Consider the following 17,036-nt stretch of genomic DNA (forward strand, 5'->3'; position numbering starts at 1 on the left):
TTCGTCTTCTAGGGCTGTACCGCGTAATGAAGCTCCAAATGATCAACCTCTGATGCCTCCTCCTTCTAGGGTTTTGTCCAGTACTGAGGCTCCGAATGATCCCCCTACGGTGCCTTCTCTTTCTGGGGCTCTACCGACTGCTGAGACTTCTCCTAAGCAACCTTTGTGAAGGCTCCCTCTTGTTTGTTTATTTTGACTCAAGTATATGTACATATTTGTAACTTATCGGGGATATCAATAAATAAGCTTTCCTTCATTTCAACGTATTGTGTTAAATACACCAAAGCCTTCTTCGCTAAGTTCTTTGAATTTTCTTTTGTTGAAGCTTGTATGTTGAAGCTTTGTGAGTGGAGCATATAGGTTGAGGTAGTGTTCCCTTAATTTTCCGAGTGAGGAAAACTTCTCGATTGGAGACTTGGAAAATCCAAGTCACTGAGTGGGATCGGCTATATGAATCTTAGAACGCCATTGTGTTCTGTCCTGTGTCATGTCCTCCGTTAGATCCAGGTACTCTAAGTCTTTTCTTAGGGTCTCTTCCAAAGTTTTCCTACGTCTTCCTCTACCCCTTCGGCTCTGAACCTCTGTCCCATAGTCGCATCTTCTAATCCGAGCGTCAGTAGGCCTTCTTTGCACATGTCCAAACCACCGTAACCGATTTTCTCTCATCTTTCCTTCAATTTTGGCTACTCCTACTTTACCCCGGATATCCTCATTCCTAATCTTATCCTTTCTCATGTGCCCACACATCCAACGAAGCATCCTCATCTCCGCTACACCCATTTTGTGTACGTGTTGATGCTTCACCGCCCAACATTCTGTGCCATACAGCATCGCCGGCCTTATTGCCGTCCTATAAAATTTTCCCTTGAGCTTCAGTGGCATACGGCGGTCACACAACACGCCGGATGCACTCTTCCACTTCATCCATTAAGCTTGTATTCTATGGTTGAGATCTCCATCTAATTCTCCGTTCTTTTGCTAGATAGATCCTAGGTAACGAAAACGGTCGCTCTTTGGTATTTCTTGATCTCCGATCCTCACCCCTAACTCGTTTTAGCCTCCATTTGCACTGAACTTGCACTCCATATATTCTGTCTTTGATCGGCTTAGGCGAAGACCTTTAGATTTCAACACTGCTCTCCAAAGGTTAAGCTTTGCATTTACCCCTTCCTGAGTTTCATCTATCAACACTATATCGTCTGCGAAAAGCATACACCAAGGAATATCACCTTGAATATGTCCTGTTAACTCATCCATTACCAACGCAAAAAGGTAAGGACTTAAGGATGAGCCTTGATGTAATCCTACAGTTATGGGAAAGCTTTCGGTTTGTCCTTCATGAGTTCTTACGGCAGTCTTTGCTCCTTCATACATATCCTGTATAGCTTGAATATATGCTACTCGTACTCCTTTCTTCTCTAAAATCCTCCAAAGAATGTCTCTTGGGACCCTATCATACGCTTTTTCCAAATCTATAAAGACCATGTGTAAATCCTTTTTCCCATCTCTATATCTTTCCATCAATCTTCGTAAGAGATAGATTGCCTCCATGGTTGAGCGCCCTGGCATGAACCCGAATTGGTTGTCTGAAACCCGTGTCTCTTGCCTCAATCTATGCTCAATGACTCTCTCCCAAAGCTTCATTGTATGACTCATTAGCTTAATACCTCTATAGTTCATGCAATTTTGTACATCGCCCTTATTCTTGTAGATAGGCACCAAAGTGCTCATTCGCCACTCATTCAGCATCTTCTTCGTTTTCAAAATCCTATTGAAAAGGTCAGTGAGCCATGTTATACCTGTCTCTCCCAAAACTTTCCACACTTCGATTGGTATATCGTCTGGGCCTACTGCTTTTCTATGCTTCATCTTCTTCAAAGCTACAACCACTTCTTCCTTCCGGATTCTACGATAGAAATAGTAGTTTCTACACTCTTCTGAGTTACTCAACTCCCCTAAAGAAGCACTCCTTTCATGTCCTTCATTGAAAAGATTATAAAAATAACCTTTCCATCTGTCTTTAACCGCGTTCTCTGTAGCAAGAACCTTTCCATCCTCATCCTTGATGCACCTCACTTGGTTTAGGTCCCTTGTCTTCTTTTCCCTTGCTCTAGCTAGTTTATAGATATCCAACTCTCCTTCTTTGGTATCTAGTCGCTTATACATATCGTCATAAGCCGCTAACTTAGCTTCTCTCACAGCTTTCTTCGCCTCTTGCTTCGCTTTTCTATACCTTTCACCATTTTCATCGGTCCTATCCTTGTATAAGGCTTTACAACATTCCTTCTTAGCCTTCACCTTTGCTTGTATCTCCTCATTCCACCACCAAGATTCCTTTTGGTGTGGGGCAAAGCCCTTGGACTCTCCTAATACCTCTTTTGCTACTTTTCGGAAACAACTAGCCATGGAATCCCACACACACTGGGTGATTATTTTCTCTTTGAAAATGGCTTGTCTTTCTTCTTTTAGATTCCACCATCTAGTCCTTGGGCACTTCCAAGTCTTGTTCTTTTTTCTCACTCTTTTGATATGTACATCCATCACCAACAAGCGATGTTGATTAGCCACGCTCTCTCCTGGTATAACTTTGCAATCCTTACAAGTTATACGATCCCCTTTCCTCATTAGAAGAAAATCTATTTGTGTTTTTGACGACCCACTCTTGTAGGTGATCACATGTTCTTCTCTCTTCTTAAAGAAGGTGTTGGCTAAGAAGAGATCATATGCCATTGCAAAATCCAAGATAGCTTCCCCATCCTCGTTTCTCTCCCCAAAACCATGGCCACCATGAAAACCTCCATAATTGCCTGTCTCCCTGCCCACGTGTCCATTTAAATCTCCTCCTATAAATAACTTCTCCGTCTGACCAATTCCTTGCACCAAGTCTCCAAGGTCTTCCCAAAATTTCTCCTTCGAACTCGTATCCAACCCTACTTGAGGTGCGTACGCACTAATCACATTGATAAGTTCTTGTCCTATTACAATCTTGATTGCCATGATTCTATCTCCTACCCTCTTGACATCTACAACATCTTGTGTCAAGGTCTTGTCCACGATGATGCCAACACCGTTTCTCGTTCTATTTGTGCCCGAATACCATAGTTTAAACCCTGAGTTTTCTAGATCCTTTGCCTTACGACCAACCCACTTAGTTTCTTGTAGGCACATAATATTTATCCTTCTCCTCACCATAACTTCTACTACTTCCATCGATTTTCCCGTCAAGGTTCCTATATTCCACGTTCCTAAACGCATTTTACTCTCTTGAACTCTACCCTTCTGTCCTAGCTTCTTCACCCTTCCCCGTCTAATAGGATCAAAGTACTTCTTTTGTGTGTCCCGTGTAAAGTTGATAGGAGCATATGCTCCCAAACAACTTTGAGTGGAGTCGTTCGAAAAGAAGTTTCTATAGCCCCCTTGCTCATTTAACACTGCATCTGGGTGCCGATGGAGATACAGCGACCCTTGCTCACTTATCACTGTGCTCGGGCCACACAGCGCGCCACTTACGGGTGACGCCCTAGCTTTAGCGCGATTTCGTTCTGGATTCATTTTCATAAGGATTCGACGTGATCATGGAGTGCCGGCTGTCGACTACCTGACGCCCTCCCTCTCCTCCTTTATCCGGGCTTGGGACCGGCAATGTAAGTTAAAAAAAAAATATTTGACACACCCGATAGCAAAGAGAATCTGCATCCGTCGGTAGGCATCTAGAGTAAGAATCAAATGTGTCACAAGATAGTTCACAGCAGCGGGAACAAAGAAAAGTAAGAAAGCAAAAACGAAGAATGATATTTGAAAATAATCCCTTTAGAAATTGATTAGAAAGGGTAGCATGTACTCTGAGAGCACCAACTAGAAAAAATATGAAAAAGATAAGGGTGTGTACACATTGATTCAAAAGTAAGAAAATTATTAAAGGGTAATGGCTCACATTATATGATTGTTGCATGTGCATACGAAGCCTAAGCCAATTTTAATCAATCGTAACGAAGATTAATTGGTTTCACCACTTCAGCACAATCAGCTGGTATTGAAAGCAGTTTTTGTGCAAACAAGTTCATTAGACCAAAGTTCCAAAACAAACAAAAACAAAAAAACAAAAAAACAAAAAAACAAAAAAAGGACAACGAATCCTAGGTAGCATTTACAAATTACATTACCAATCACTCAGCTCCTCATTTAACCAAATAGGGCTAGCTCATAATCCAAGACACAACGGACTATCAAATGAAATGGTCCACTCGATAACTTTACAAAAAGTTTCATGGGATGTCCATTCCTTTCAGCCATATACAACAACAACAACAACAACAAAGTCTTTTCTCACTAAGTGGGGTCGGCTATCTGAATACTAGAAGGCCATTGCGCTCGGTTTTGTGTCATGTCCTCCGTTAGATCCAAGTACTCTAAATTTTTTCTTAAGGTCTCTTCGGAAGTTTTCCTAGGCCTTCCTCTACCCCTTCAGCCCTGAACCTCTGTCCCGTAGTCACATCTTCGAACCGGAGCGTCAGTAGGCCTTCTTTGCACATCTCCAAACCACCGTAACCAATTTTCTCTCATCTTTCCTTCAATTTCGGCTACTCCTACTTTATCTCGGATATCCTCACTCCTAATCTTATCCTTTCTCGTGTGCCCACACATCCAACGAAGCATCCTCATCTCCGCTACACTCATTTTGTGTACGTGTTGATGTTTCACCGCCCAACATTATGTGCCATACAGCATCGCCGGCCTTATTGCCGTCCTATAAAATTTTCCCTTGAGCTTCAGTGGCATACAACGGTCACACAACACGCCGGATGCACTCTTCCACTTCATCCATCTAACTTGTATTTTATGGTTGAGGTCTCCATCTAATTCTCCTTTCTTTTGCAAGATAGATCCTAGGTAGCGAAAACGGTCGCTCTTTGGTATTTCCTGATCTCCGATCCTCACTCCTAACTCATTTTGGCCTCCATTTGCACTGAACTTATACTCCATATATTCTGTCTTTGATCGGCTTAAGCGAAGACCTTTAGATTCCAACACTTCTCTCCAAAGGTTAAGCTTCGCATTTACCCCTTCCTAAGTTTCATTTATCAACACTATATCGTTTGCGAAAAGCATACAACAAGGAATATCATCTTGAATATGTCCTGTTAACTCATCCATTACCAACGCAAAAAGGTAAGGACTTAAGGATTGTTGATGCATAAAATCAGTGAGGACTTTGGTACAACAGAAAGTATTAAGTTTGTGATCTTCGCTAGATTGCTCCGGTCATTAGTGTGGATAAGTATGTAAATGGATAGAGACAAGAAAGCAAACACAAGATATACGTGGTTCACCCAAATTGGCTACGTCCATGGAGTAGAGGAGTTCTCATTAATTGTGAAGGGTTTACACAAATACATAGGTTCAAGCTCGCCTTTAGTGAGTACAAGTGAATGATTTAGTACAAATGACATTAGGAAATATTGTGGGAGAATGATCTCCTTTTACAGAATAAAGTTTCTAGCCTTGTTCTGACATTGACACGTATCGTGTTGTGATTGGCTTCCGATGTTAGCACGTGTCGCGCTATGATTGGCTTCTGATGTCGACACGTGTCGCTCTGTGATTGGCCTCCTGGTTGGAGGGAAACTCTTCTGGGTCCTTGACAGTGTAACGTTGACCGGTGCTCGGTAGTTTCGGGATTGGTTAAGTATAGTACAAACAGTGCTGCCCTAAGTTCCTGAGTAAAGGAAGCTCCTTGGTTGGGGACTTGCAAGATCCAAGCTACTGAATAATCACGAAACTTCTAAGTACCGAAGTGTGGTATCGTCTTCACTTGCCTTATCTGTCTCATAGGTAGATGTGGCATCTTCTCTGGAAGTACTCTTCCTCCCTCCAAGGGTGGTATCTTTAACTGGTGGAGATGCACAAGGTAATGTATCAATTTCACTTGAAGCTTACTTGTAGTTTCAGGCTTGGTCAAGCGCGATACAAACCATGTAGTAGGAGTCCCCCAAGTCGCCGAGCTAGGGGATCTGCTGAAAGAGGTGACAGACAAGGTAAGCAATTAGAGCTCCAAGCAATCAGCCCCAGATCAGAAGTTTGATTTCGAGTTCCAGCTGATTGTTCTCATTCTCCCTATCTTGTAGGCAGCATGAAGGATAAAGAGAAGAAAAAGAGAAGAGATGATATGAGATACTTTTGCTTTTGAAGAAATAACTTTCCACAGGCTTATTCTTGAACTGTGCTGGAGGGTTTTCAGGTTTCCTCCAGAGTATAAGGCCGACTGAAGAATTTGAAGGTCAAAACAAGTCCATCAAATCTAGAGTACATTCGACCCTGCTGATATGGGATACTTTTGTTGTTGACAAAGTAGTGGATGTATCGGCACGTGTTTTGTTACGCTTGTCTCCACATGCTTCCTTGTATCCTTCTCACTTGCCCTATCTGTTCCTCAGACAGATGTGGTATTTTCTCTGGAAGCATAAGATGTTGAAGATGAGTACTCGAAAGCAATGCCAGGTAGGTAATCAAGTAAGGGGTTCCAGGCAATCAGTGCCTAACTGGAAGCTTGAATCCAAGTGATGACTGATTGTTCTCTTTCTCCTTGTCTTGCAGGTAAAAATAAGGACAAAGGAAAAGACAGGGAAAAAGCATGATATGGGATACTCTTGCTTTTAACCCTGATGATATGAGATATTCTTGCTCTGGTGTAGCTTGTTTGCAAAGGTATTATCGGGGGGAAAGAAAGCTGAGTATTTCGAGAGGCTTCGTTAGGAGTGCCCTCTAAGATATAAGGAAGAGTTGAGCATTTTTGCAGGTCTGCCTGTCCGTTGAGGATGGAGGTCGACATATATAGGAGTCTCCCTAACAACAAGTAGTAATGCTATTCCTTTAACCAACTTGGTCATAGCACTGTAATGGGAGTTGTCAGCTTCACGTGTTTTAACTCTGTCAGAGCACTTTGAAAAAGTGGTCTGTGGTATCTGGAAAGCTCATGTTGCATGTGAAGATTACAGACAAGCTTTATCCAAGGAGATCTGGCTCTCGAAGTTAAGAAAGCGGTGCCTTTTCGATTTTCGAACAAGCAATCCTGTTGGGGATCTGGCTCTCAAGATTCGAAGAACGGTGCCTCTTCGATTTTTGAGAAAGCAATCCTGCTGAGAGTCTGGCTCTCGAGATTCGAAGAGCGGTGTCTCTTCGATTTTTTAGAAAGTAATCATGTTGGGAGTCTGGCTCTCGAGATTCGGAGGGCAGTGCCTTTTCGATTTTAGAGCAAGCAATCTTGTTGGGAGTGTTTTCTCGAATGTGAGTAAAGGTTGGGCATGTTTGCTAGTCTACCTTGCCACGGAGCACAAAGGTTGACACATAGGGACTTTCCAATTATCCAGCAGTAGTGTTGTTCCTTTACCCTTGTGGGTAATAATATGGTAGCTAGATCTTCAAAATTTATGTGTCTAAACTTTGTTAGTGTTGTTTCTTTGCTATTATTTTACCCTTCTTGGCCATAGCGATGTAGTGGGAGCTGCAAGCTTCACATGTCTAAAATTTGTCAGAGATCTTTGGCAAAGTTATCTGTGGTACCCATGAGCTGATGTTGCGTGTGGAAAGTGGATGATTGAACAGTAAGATTCACGTGCTTTATACTTCACCAGAAATCTTTGACAGAATGCCCGTAATTTCCGCAAAGCTGAGTGTGCATATGATAAGTGCTGACAAGGCTCAAAAGCAGGTGCCTCTTCGATTTCTGAGATCGGCCCTCGTGGTCTCTGAGCAACCCAGATTTTGAGAAATCAAGCGCCTCTTCGATTTCTGAGATCGGCCTTCATGGTCTTTGAGCAGCCTAGCTTTTGAGAAAGCAAACGCCTCTTCGATTTCTGAGATCGGCCCTCGTGGTCTCTGAGCAGCCCAGCTTTTGAGAAAGCAAACGCGTCTTCAATTTCTGAGTATGCGCGTCTTCGATTTTTGAAGTTCCGTCGAGTGCAGATTTTTATAGAGGCTGGCATTAAGTTCCAAAGCACACTTGAATCTCCACCAGTAGAAGCTCTCTTCTTGCACTCTAAGATCTTGATTTGTCCGACCTCTTCTCTCTTCAACACCTTTGAAAAATGTCTGGCCCCTCTGACCGTCATTTTGACTTGAACCTTGTTGAAGAGGCAACCACGCCTTCTCCAGACAACATATGGCGCTCATCCTTCTTATCCCCTACTGGTCCTCTTACCGTTGGGGATTCCGTGATGAAGAATGATATGACCGCTACGGTGGTGGCCAGGAACCTTCTTACTCCCAAAGATAACAGACTACTTTCCAAACGGTCTGATAAGTTGGCTGTTAAGGATTTTCTAGCTCTCAATGTTCAGTGTGCAAGTTCTGTGTCTAATATGGCCCAACGCCTATTCGCTCGAACCCGCCAAGTTGAATCATTGGCGGCTGAAGTGATAAGTCTCAAACAGGAGATTAGAAAGCTCAAGCATGAGAATAAACAGTTGCACCGGCTCGCACATGACTATGCTACAAACATGAAAAGGAAGCTTGACCAGATGAAGGAATCTGATAGTCAGATTTTACTTGATCATCAGAGGTTTGTGGGTTTGTTCCAAAGCCATTTATTGCCTTCGTCTTCTGGGGCTGTACTGCGTAATGAAGCTCCAAATGATCGACCTATGATGCCTCCTCCTTCTAGGGTTCTGTCCAGTACTGAGGCTCCGAATGATCACCCTCTGGTGCCTTCTCTTTCTGAGGCTCTACCGACTGCTGAGACTTCTCCAAAGCAACCTTTGTGAAGGCTCCCTCTTGTTTGTTTATTTTGACTCATGTATATGTACATATTTGTAACTTATCGGAGATATCAATAAATAAACTTTGCTTCATTTCAACGTATTGTGTTAAATACACCAAAGCCTTCTTCACTAAGTTCTTTGAATTTTTCTTTTGTTGAAGCTTGTATGTTGAAGCTTTGTGAGTGGAGCATATAGGTTGAGGTAGTGTTCCCTTAATTTCCCGAGTGAGGAAAACTTCTCGGTTGGAGACTTGAAAAATCCAAGTCACTGAGTGGGGTTGGCTATATGAATCTTAGAATGCCATTGTGCTCGGTCATGTGTCATGTCCTCCGTTAGATCCAAGTACTCTAAGTTTTTTCTTAGAGTCTCTTCCAAAGTTTTCCTAGGTCTTCCTCTACCCCTTCGGCCCTGAACCTCTGTCTCGTAGTCGCATCTTCTAACCGGAGCGTCAGTAGGCCTTCTTTATACATGTCCAAACTACCGTAACCGATTTTCTCTCAGCTTTCCTACAATTTTGGCTACTCCTACTTTACCTTGGATATCCTCATTCCTAATCTTATCCTTTCTCGTGTGCCCACACATCCAACGAAGCATCCTCATCTCCGCTACACCCATTTTGTGTACGTGTTAATGCTTCACCGCCCAACATTTTGTGCCATACAGCATCGCCGGCCTTATTACCATCCTATAAAATTTTCCCTTGAGTTTCAGTGGCATACGGCGATTACACAACACGCCGGATGCACTCTTCCACTTCATCCATCCAGCTTGTATTCTATGTTTGAAATCTCCATCTAATTCTCCGTTCTTTTGCAAGATAGATCCTAGGTAGCGAAAGCAGTCGCTCTTTGGTATTTCCTGATCTCCGATCCTCACCCCTAACTCATTTTGGCCTCCATTTGCACTAAACTTGCACTCCATATATTCTGTCTTTGACCGGCTTAGGCGAAGACCTTTAGATCCCAACACTTCTCTCCAAAGGTTAAGCTTCGCATTTACCCATTCCTAAGTTTCATCTATCAACACTATATCATCTGCGAAAAGCATACACCAAGGAATATCATCTTGAATATGTCCTGTTAACTCATCCATTACCAACGCAAAAAGGTAAGGACTTAAGGATGAGCCTTGATGTAATCCTACAGTTATGGGGAAGCTTTCGGTTTATCCTTTATAAGTTCTTACGGCAATCTTTGCTCCTTCATACATATCCTTTATAGCTTTGATATATGCTACTCATACTCCTTTCTTCTTTAAAATCCTCCAAAGAATGTCTCTTGGGACCCTATCATACGCTTTTTCCAAATCTATAAAGACCATGTGTAAATCCTTTTTCCCATCTCTATATCTTTCCATCAATCTTCGTAAGAGATAGATTGCCTTCATGGTTGAGCGCCCTAGCATGAACCCGAATTAGTTATCCGAAACCCGTGTCTCTTGCCTCAATCTATGCTCAATGACTCTCTCCCAGAGCTTTATTCTATGACTCTCTCCCAGAGCTTCATTGTATGACTCATTAGCTTAATACCTCTATAGTTCATGCAATTTTGTATGTCGCCCTTATTCTTGTAGATAGGCACCAAAGTGCTATTTCGCCACTCATTTGGCATCTTCTTCGTTTTCAAAATCCTATTGAAATGGTCAGTGAGCCATGCTATACCTGTCTCTCCCAAGACTTTCCACACTTCGATCGGTATATCATCTAGGCCTACTGCTTTTCTATGCTTCATCTTCTTCAAAGCTACAACCACTTCTTCCTTCCTAATTCGACGATAAAATGAGTAGTTTTTACACTCTTCTGAGTTACTCAACTCCCCTAAAGAAGTACTCATTTCATGTTCTTCATTGAAAAGATTACGAAAATAACCTCTCCATCTGTCTTTGACCGCATTCTCTGTAGCAAGAACATTTCCATCCTCATCCTTGATGCACCTCACTTGGTTTAGGTACCTTGTCTTCTTTTCCCTTGCTCTAGCTAGTTTATAGATATCCAACTCTCCTTCTTTGGTATCTAGTCGCTTATACATATCGTCATAAGCCGCTAACTTAGCGTCTCTCACAGCTTTCTTCGCCTCTTGCTTCTCTCTTCTATACCTTTCCCCATTTTCATCGGTCATATCCTTGTATAAGGTTTTACAACATTCCTTCTTAGCCTTCACCTTTGTTTGTACCTCCTCATTCCACCACCAAGATTCCTTTTGGTGTGGAGCAAAGCCCTTGGACTCTCCTAATACCTCTTTTGCTACTTTTCGGATACAACTAGCCATGGAATCCCACCTTTGGCTAGCTTCCCCCCCCTCTATCCCACACACACTGGGTGATTACTTTCTCTTTGAAAATGGCTTGTTTTTCTCCTTTTAAATTCCACCATCTAGTCCTTGGGCACTTCCAAGTCTTGTTCTTTTTTCTCACTCTTTTGATATGTACATCCATCACCAACAAGCGATGTTGATTAGCTAAGCTCTCTTCCGGTATAACTTTACAATCCTTACAAGTTATACGATCCCCTTTCCTCATTAGAAGAAAATCTATTTGTGTTTTTGACGACCCACTCTTGTAGGTGATCACATGTTCTTCTCTCTTCTTAAAGAAGGTGTTGGCTAAGAAGAGATCATATGCCATTGCAAAATCCAAGATAGCTTCCCCATCCTCGTTTCTCTCCCAAAAATCATGGCCACCATGAAAACCTCCATAATTGCCTATCTTCCTGCCCACGTGTCCATTTAAATCTCCTCCTATAAATAACTTCTCCGTCTGAGCAATTTCTTGCACCAAGTCTCCAAGGTCTTCCCAAAATTTCTCCTTCGAACTCGTATCCAACCCTACTTGAGGTGCGTACGCACTAATCACATTGATGAGTTCTTGTCCTATTACAATCTTGATTGCCATGATTCTATCTCCTACCCTCTTGACATCTACAACATCTTGTGTCAAGGTCTTGTCCACGATGATGCCAACACCGTTTCCCGTTCTATTTGTACCCGAATACCAAAGTTTAAACCCTGAGTTTTCTAGATCCTTTGCCTTAAGACCAACCCACTTAGTTTCTTGTAGGCACATAATATTTATCCTTCTCCTCACCATAACTTCCACTACTTCCATAGATTTTCCCATTAAGGTACCTATACTCCACGTTCCTAAACACATTATACTCTCTTGAACTCTACCCTTCTGTCCTAGCTTCTTCACCATCCCCCATCTAATAGGATCAAAGTACTTCTTTTGTGTATCCTGTGTAAAGTTGATAGGAGCATATGCTCCCAAACAACTTTGAGTGGAGTCGTTCGAAAAGAAGTTTCTATAGCCCCCTTGCTCATTTAACACTGCATCCGGGTGCCGATGGAGATACAGCGACCCTTGTTCATTTATCACTGTGCTCGGGTCACACAGCACGCCACTTACAGGTGACGCTCTAGCTTTAGCGCGATTTCGTTCTGGATTCATTTTCATAAGGATTCGACGTAACCGAGGAGTGCCGGCTGTCGACTACCTGACGCCCTCCCCCTCCTCCTTTATCCGGGCTTGGGACCGGCAATGTAAGATAAACTTACACAGGCGGAGTTATTCCTTTCAGCCATATGATTCCGAAAAATTTTAATCATCAGGATAGAAGAATTTATGAGATTCATCAAATCATACACATTCAAACCCAACATACAGACATTAAAATCATCTTATTTGAATGCCGTCTTAATTGTTTCTCAAATGATTGCATTCTCGTCAACAAAGAATTGATTCAACCATTCAGTGTCAATAGCAAGATATTAAATCTGTCTTTGGTGTCACGATGGGCATCAAAGCTTTCACTAATTGCGCCAGGTTAATGGAAAACTACTATGAAAGCAAATGCAACATAAAGGATACAGTAATTTGATAAAAGGGAGCATTATCAAAACATATTTGTTTATTAGACACTTTATATTACTAAATAAAATAAGGTAAGTTGAACAATGATATTAAGACAAGAAATTCAAGTAATAATAAAATATGTACAGAAGGAAAGTAGTCTACTTTGGAAGTAGGCCTCATATTATGATATGGATCAGCCTATCAGGCTTAACATGTACCTCAACCCTTATACAGCCCGAGCTAAACTCTGTTGGGATCGCTGAAACCAAATCAGCCATAGGTATGTGAAAACCAAAAGACAGTTGCTTAAGGTCCAGTCTAGGCTTGCGTCCGGCCAGGATAGCTTCCCTATTCAAAACTTGTGATCAAGTTTTGAGTGCTTGTGTGATTTCAGTTTCTTCGTTTATTGTAAAAATCCCCGAAAGCGCACATAAACTCAGTACGACAGCTTCATGTGAATGCATCCTTTACACACAACCAAAAAAAGAAAAAAAAAAAGAAAACTAATGAAAACGGTTTGAAAATTTTGAGTTTTAATGATAAGGACAAAATAAAGGGTAAAGTGAATAGTACCAGGATTGACTTTTTAGTGTAAAAATGTGGTTTTTCGTTAAAGTGAACAGTAACGGGTGCTTTTCGTTAAAGTTCCCAAAAAAAAAAGGTCTCGGGTCATGATCAGAAGTTCAATGTTTTAGCTTTAAATATTTCTTTTACTTGGTGCGATGACAAGTGCCTTCGCCCATAAGCGGTAGGTCTCGGGTTCGAGACTTGGGAGCAGCCTCTCCATAAATAGGGGTAAGGCTAGCCGACATTCACCTCTCCCAGATCCTGCGTAAAACAGGAGCCTTGTGCACTGGGTACAACTTTTTTTTTTATGCGTTCCTCAACTTGGAAAATTCCCGGGTTTCTGTTCGAACAATAATAAAGTTTAAGTTCCAACTCACTTAGTAGAACAAATAAATTACTGTATTTGTAAGCTTTTCCAATGCAAAACCAGCACATTACACAAATTAATCTTGAAATTAAAGCCAACCCAACAAACTAAATGGAAGAAACTAACCTCAGTGCCATCAGATAACACTCTGACCAAAACTAGTATCTCATACTGGTAAGCTCTTTCCCACTCTGGATTGCTCGTAATATCCCTCACCTGAGCAAAACCCAACACAGCAAACTCCATTGAAACCAGAGAAAACCAAAAGCTTGAGATTATAAATGTTATTAGAGAATAAAAAATAAAAATTAAAAATTAAAAAACTTCGTGGGTTTACCTGCAAATCGACGTCGTGGAGGGAATCAGGGCCGGAAAGTAAGAAAGCGGCCTGAAGTTTTTCTTTGAAGCCATCGCACAATCAGCATCCGGACTTCGAGTAGAGAATGAGTGCTCGTGAAGGCTTTGAAGAAGAAGAAGACGAAACGGCAAAAGGGGTGAAGACCCACCTCGTCTTGTGCGGTGTTAGGAACAAATTCGAGGCTGGCCTTGCTGCCAGTGCCATTGTCGCCGTCGCCACTGCTGCAATGGCCATGCTAACAAATTCTTAGCAAAATGGGACAGGCCCAATTCTCTGGTCTTCTGCACCGGAGGCTGCAAATTTTTTGGGGCCGGACCTTGTTCTGGCGAATTCAGCGAATCGGCCTAGCCCATGCAAAAAACTACCTGAATTATATACGTCGAACCACAATCACATACTTCATGTTTTAAACATTTCAATTTCTTACATCAACTTATGAATTTGTTACAATGTCATACCTCCATTAAGTTTTCTGTCAATTTGATTGGTAAATGATGACGTGATAAGAGCCGAGCCCACTCTTTCACCTACTAGAATACAAATTTAACTAATTAATAATTTATTTATTTATGAATAAAAATTAATAATTTATATTAAAATTAATAAACATTAATAATTTAGCTATTAAATGATGACGTGGGGAATAAGTGGACCCCGCCCATGTCACGTTATCATTTAACAACCAAATTGATAAAAAAAACTTAACGGATGTATGACATTGCAACGAATTCATAAGTTAAGGTATGACATTGCAATGTTTAAAACATAAGGTATGAGATTGTAGTTCGACCCATAATTAAAGTAGTTTTGCGTAATTTAGTCTAAAAAAATTCTGTTATTTTTATGACATATTAGCTGCCTCCATTGGAATCCACACAATTGTAAGTGGGATTTTCAATTTTAATTTTGATCTCATTGTATTCTTGTCAAGGTCAACAGAAATACAAAAAATAAATTTAGGGTTTAAAAAATTAGGAGCAATTTTAACTGTAAGTTACATATACAAATAGTTTTATAGGACTTTTAGTGGTCGTACAAAAATGTGAACTACTTCAAAAGTATGCTGTAATAATATAAGTTCTGTTCAAATCGACAAAAGAACTCGTTGAGACAATATATACCAAATATTTATTTAGAATATAATATATTGGTATCGATTACATGCTCTGTTTGCTTACCATTTTGGGTGGATGAATGTGTTATTTTTCAGTTGCTTGCTTAAATTTTGTTAAGAAAAAATGAATGGTTATCTGTCAAATTCAGAATTTATAAATAATAGCTAAAAATTAACTCTTAAGTTTAAAAATGTCATTTTTTTATAAAAAAATAAAATTTCAATTTTATCCAAAATATCACTTAAATAGATAGAAATTCCTTCAAATTATACAAATAACCAACTATTGATTAAAAGATTTTTGTACTATAATCAAGTGTTGCCCTCACCAATATTTTTCTTTTCTTTATCAAACGAAGACCATCGGTTTTTCTCAATTTCATTTTTTCTTAAAAAATCAAAGAAAGGGGTATTAACATCCTGCTTGGTCAAATCTCTTGTTATTATCCTGCATGACTCTAGAAGGCCAACGTACCACAAAACATTAGAAGCAACATACTGATGAGTCGATATTATACTATATATTTTACCCTAATTTTAATATTAATTTATTAGTTATTTTGGTATAATTTTGATATTTTATTATGTATTTTTAATGTAGGACATTTGATTTCCTTTAGAGCAAAAAGTGATCAAACAAATGAATTTTGGAGTGATTCCAATTGGAGGATGTTCGTGAGTTTTTCAAGATGATTGTATCGAAGTTTCAGATTTTTCGACCAAGCCGTTTGACTATGGCAATGAAATAAAGGTCCAGCGCGCAGCTTTCCCAGATGGACGTTTCTTGACGTTTTGGGTATTTTGGAGATCAAGATGGCATATTTTGAGGAAATAAATAAGGCTTTATAGTCATTAGGGTTTTGACGCAAGAAATAGGGGGAGAACACGCGCACTACTTTAGAGAGCTTTGGAAGTTTATTTTCAAGGTGTTTTCTTTCCATGTTCTTAATAATATTTTGTTTTATGATTGTTCGTTACTAAGTTCTTTTGCTAGGGCGATGCCTTGAGTCTTAGCATGAATATGTAATTTTATTAATTTGCTTATGAATAGATGCATGCTTGCTTTGAATTATTAATCACCGTGATTAAAACTATCTAATTGTCTTAGTGATTCGCAACCATTAGGGGTTTTAGACAAGCAATTTGATACAATTTCTATTGGAACATCACCCTGAAATTGAGAAGGGCTTCTTGTGATTAGTAATTGTAAGTTCACTTAAGGCGAACATCACGCTCTTAAGAGTTGCATGGTTTTTCAAATGGTTTTCACAAAACTTAATGATTCTTGCATGTTTATATTTAATCTGAATATCACGGACGGATTGCATGTTAGATATACGTTTTCGCTTGAACATATGCATTAAGAAAACCTAACCTTCAAAGCATATATGTGGAATTCATAAGTAATTGGTAAAATTGCATAGAATTGTTAAGGGGACGGCGGAACCCTAGGCTTTTACAAATTGATTTTCTTTTAAATTGTTCTCTAGTTAATTTCTTTAATTGTTTTATTTTAAAATTCGTTTTTATTATATTAAATTCTAAAATCAACATTTTCCAAACTTTGTTTTAAATAATTAATTAAAAATTAGTTTAAATACAAATTATTCATTCAATTCCTGTGGAAAACGACCTTACTTGAGCACTTTTGTAGGTGGTAAAAAACCCTATCAAGAAATTGGTGCCGTTGCCGGGGATTGTTTTAAATAATTTGTATTTATCATATTCTTAGTTAATTATTATTGTACATATATATATATTTCATTGCTGATTTTATTTTTATTTAGGTTGATTTATTTTCGTACATAACTTTTTATGTATTTTTTATTTTATTTTTATTTTGGCAGCAGTGAGGCATGGTTGAATGGCAGCAGTGAGGAAAGAAGAAAGGCACGGCTGGAGCTCCATTTATATCGTTAAGGTTCCCATCAGCACGTGTCGTCCTGTGAAGAGGCTCAACAATTTATGTTGTTCCAGCAGGTTACGGGTTCGATACTAACGCACTGCACTTTAGGGATTTCTTTT

The 17,036-nt window shown here is 40.1% G+C and overlaps 1 long non-coding RNA gene across 2 annotated transcripts; it reads right to left on the reverse strand.

Moving 5' to 3' along the window:
• Positions 1-12,955: 12,955 nt before the first annotated feature.
• On the reverse strand, positions 12,956-14,123 carry LOC126602575 (uncharacterized). 2 transcript variants are annotated; one of them, XR_007616160.1, is made up of 3 exons: positions 13,877-14,123; positions 13,666-13,755; positions 12,956-13,070 (listed from the first exon to the last, which is right to left on the reverse strand). It is a non-coding gene; the product is annotated as an uncharacterized LOC126602575 (long non-coding RNA). The 2 variants fall into 2 exon arrangements; XR_007616159.1 differs by lacking the exon at positions 12,956-13,070 and adding an exon at positions 13,471-13,512.
• Between the last annotated feature and the right edge of the window lie 2,913 nt (positions 14,124-17,036).

This window comes from Malus sylvestris, chromosome 15, assembly GCF_916048215.2.
Source record: "Malus sylvestris chromosome 15, drMalSylv7.2, whole genome shotgun sequence".
NCBI classification, from domain to species: domain Eukaryota; kingdom Viridiplantae; phylum Streptophyta; class Magnoliopsida; order Rosales; family Rosaceae; genus Malus; species Malus sylvestris.